Below are 4171 nucleotides of genomic sequence, written 5' to 3' on the forward strand. Positions count from 1 at the left end.
TCTGTGCCTCAGTAATTCAGAATCTTAATGTCATAAAAAATGTTGTGACACATTAATGAAGATCTGGTGAGCCAAGTCCCTCCTTTCACCGGATTGCTTCTCTATGGGGGCTCCTCTAGCTTTTTTTTCACCTTGATTCTTCATGCAATTGACATAGGTCTCATGAAAACCTCATATAAAATGCATTCCATTGGAATTGCACTAAATTAATCAGCTAAGGGAATACTTTTAATGTTTTCCCATTAAAAATAACCCTGGCCAGGGCTGAAGAAATGGCTCAGTTGGTCAAGTGTATTGGATGTAAGAATGAAGACTCAGGCCTGAAACCCTAGCACCCACATGGAAGTTGGGTGTGATGGCTCACCTGTAATCCCACCCTTGGGAGTTGGGGGATGGTGTACTAGGCTTATTACCTTTCTTTCTTCTCTATGTCTCACTTTCATTGCTTCTCCATGTCTGGCTTGTGGCTGCCTGGCTTCTGGCCCCAGGCATCTCCTTTGTCCTCTCCCCTCTTCTTTCATCCTCCTTTTGAGCCTATATCTCTCCTCCTATTTATTCTCTCTGCCTGCCAGCCCCACCCATCCCTTCTCTGCCTCGCTGTCGGCTATTCAGCTCCTTATTAGAGCAATCGGGTGCCTTAGGCAGGCAAGGCGAAACAAATGCAGCACATCTTTACATAATTGAACAAATGCAGCATAAATAAGAGTAACACACTTTTAAACAGTTAAAGTAATGTTCTGCAGCATAAACAAATGTAACACATCTTTATATAGTTAAAATAATATCCACAACAGGATGGAGGCTAGAGGAGTCCAGGTTCTTGCTGGCCAAGTGACCAGCCAATCTAGCTGAAATGGTGAGTGAAATTTCACCAGTTATCTATTGTAACATCCTTTACAGCTCTCAAATTACTAAACTGTGTTTTCTCTTCTTTTCTTTTGTTTTTTAGTTTTAAATCCTTCCAGATTTTTAAGACTTTGGAAATTGTCACTGCCATCAAAATCAGTGTTTTTGTACTAAGCAGAGATGCTTTAAAAACGTGAAACCCTGGTAAATGAAATATTTAATACATTCACAATAGGAAAAAATTATTAAACTGCATGTTATCTGTAATTTCTATTAAAATTTTCCATAGTTTTCCTTTACTAGTCATTTGAAACATATGGCAAAATCTGAAGCTAAATTAAACAACAATAACTTTATATATTGGCTTGGTCTACATAGTGAGCTCCAGGCTAGCAAGAGCTATACAGCCATAGCAAGACCCTGTTTCAAAGAGGAGGGCCCCCCTCCCACTTTAAAGTGTATTGTTTCTATGTGTTTTGTAGTATAAATGCTTTACCTTTTGAAGAAAAACCTTGGTATTATATGTCTAACATCAGAAAGTTTATTGTGGTAGGCAGAATATCTAGTCCCCAAAAGATACCTGTGTCTCCAAGCACTTGAGCCTATGAATGTTACATTACATGGAAAAGGAAAATTCCAGGTGCAGAGAAGTTAAGGTTGACAATCAGTTGACTTTAAATGTGGAGATTATTCTTGATTCATCAGGTAACACAATATATTCACAAGGGTTCTTACCAAGTAGAAGGGGGTTGTAGAATCAGTGTCAGAGGGATTAGATGCGTTTTGAATTACAGAGAAGGGGGTCAGATGCCAAGACTGGGCTGCATGAGACCCATGTCAGAATTCTGCTTTTCAGAATTGTAAAGTTTAAAGCAATTTGTATGCCAACATAGATAATGACAGGACATTCAATTGTGAATATTTTACTCTGCAGAAACAATTCTGGGTTTTACAGTCTTAAGGAAATACTGATAGATATTCAGTGTTTTATTCACCCTACTGAATTCCACCAATTCCATTGCTCTTCAAGCAAATTCAAATCTTAAAAATATAACAAATGTGAACTGATAATATTCAGGGTTGTCACTGTTTTAATGGGATTTCAAAGCAACAACAAAATCACAATGACTTACACATTTTAAATCTGGTGCAAGGCATAAGAAACAGCTACTAACAGAAACAAAATTTTCTTTCCCCTAAATAGAGCCCTACAAATACCTATGAAGGCAACCTTGTGGTACTCAGGTGCTTTTATACTTGAAATGACAGCTTACAGAGACAGAAAATTAAGAGCCATTTTTTAAAATTAGATAATAATAATATGTAGGTTAGCTCTTGCTAAAGCTACTAAGAAAATGGAGTCCTTTATTCCCAGGGAGCTCTCCCTCTGCCACTCAGTCCCTTTATTTCCTGGGAGCTCACTGTGCCCTCTCTCTTATGTTCACCATCACCATGGCTTCTGGTGTTTTTCCTTCTGGTCCGCTCTTCATGAGGGCTCCACCGTGGCCAGTCCCTCGTCTCCCTTTGCCTGTGACTACCAGGGCTCCTGCTTGGGCTTCTCTTGATGCTCAGCCCTGCTCTGAATTTGGATTCCCCCATTTCTGTCAGACCCTCTCTTCTCTCAACTATGACGATAGTTTCCGGACTTTTGGTCAGAACTAGAAAGAACCAGGTTGCTATTCTCCCCAGAACTAGATTGTTTTGGAAGCCTTAACTTTTCCTCAGCTTTCCCCCATTCACTGTGACTGCTAGAAAGTTCTTCATGAAGTTTGTTCTTAAACTTATCCTCTTCAGAGTCATTCATTTCCCTTCCTGAACATTTGTTTTTCTTTTTTTTCTTCCTTTTCTCCTCTCTTTTTTGTTGTAGCCCTCACTGCTGCTTTCTGAAGTGTTGGAGGAAGAGGAGGAGGAGGAGAAGGAAGAGGATTTGTTTTTATGTTTTTTTTTTTTTTTTTTTTTTTTTTTGTGTTTACTTCTGCTCTTCTGTAACTTTTTTTTTTTTTTTTTTCCAAGTCTATCCAATTTCCCGAGGAGCTTCTGCTTCTGTTTGGTCATCAGGGACTTCAAGAATTCAACTTCAGGGTCTTTTCACCGTCACTTGCAACATAGTCCTGTGATGGATCATTTGTGGTCAAGTTTCTCCCCAGTTCATTTTGTTTCAGTGCAAACCCACTGTTTCTCATCTCTGCTATTAGCTCCAAAGTTTACATTAACAGCCTTGAGCCATCAGTAAGAACTGAGCTTTCATTGATCCCAGAAATACCAAACAAGGGACACTCTCCATCTGTGTTCACATGACCCCAACTTGTGGCATTTAATGCACCTCACATTTTGAACCTGAATACCAAAAAGTTGGTCTCTGATGTTCATGTCATCTTTGGCATATTTTTCTCTCGGAGCACCTTTCTGCCACTCAATTTGTATTGTCTCTTCTTTCTCTTTGTTTCTTTTTTAACTCCTGGTGGATCCTTGTACATGAAATTCAGGCCATTCTTTACATGCTCATCTCCCATAAGCAATCTGTTATCATACAACTCTTGTTCTTTAAGATACTATTGCATTAGTTCTTCTAATGCAAGACCGCTGCCTGGTCTTGTCCCGCCGCCACGCCAGTCTCAATTAACACTGAGACTCTGTATTTGATATAATGCTGTTGGCCTGGTACTAGTTTCTTATCGGCTAGCTCTGTCTTAAGTATTAATCCATTTCTGATCTATGTATTTTCACGTGGTCTCCTTACCGGGGAGTGGGGCATGCGTCTGGTCTCCCCGGTCTCTCCATGCTGACTCCTCCTTCCTACTTCCTCGAATCCTCCATGTCTCCTTGGCCCGCCTATCTTGCTTTCTTATTGGCCAACAGTGCTTTATTCATTAACCATATATACAGAATGACATCTCCCATCAATCATATGATATTTTCTGTTCTGCCGTCCATACCTTCTTGATGGTGGATTTGGATGCAGGATGGAAGTCCTTTTTGCACATGAAATTAGGGAACGACTTCCCCATCTTGGAATGCGAGAGGGAGAAGTCAGCTGCTAGGTCTGCGAGGAACGTAAACAAACCTTTTGTTCTTTTCTTTATGTTAGTTTGGATAGTTTATCAGTCGCTTTTAAAATAATCCTTTGCTTGATTCCATTTATGTATTGTCTATTTCTTAAATTTCTGCTCTGATCTTTCTCACCAGCTTCTGCTTTTGGGTTTGGATTGTCCTTATTTTTCTAAGACCTTCAGGTGCATTATTAGGTTATTGGAGATTTGAATTTTTAGTTTTTTACATTCCAATCCCAGTTCCTCCTTCTTCCTTTCCTCCCATTCCCTCCACT

At 39.7% G+C, this 4171-nt stretch overlaps 1 pseudogene; it reads right to left on the minus strand.

Moving 5' to 3' along the window:
* Nucleotides 1-2211: 2211 nt before the first annotated feature.
* LOC127223271 (corepressor interacting with RBPJ 1-like) lies at nt 2212-3854 on the minus strand (annotated as a pseudogene).
* Between the last annotated feature and the right edge of the window lie 317 nt (nt 3855-4171).

This window comes from Phodopus roborovskii, unplaced genomic scaffold (assembly GCF_943737965.1).
Source record: "Phodopus roborovskii unplaced genomic scaffold, PHOROB, whole genome shotgun sequence".
Lineage (NCBI taxonomy): Eukaryota > Metazoa > Chordata > Mammalia > Rodentia > Cricetidae > Phodopus > Phodopus roborovskii.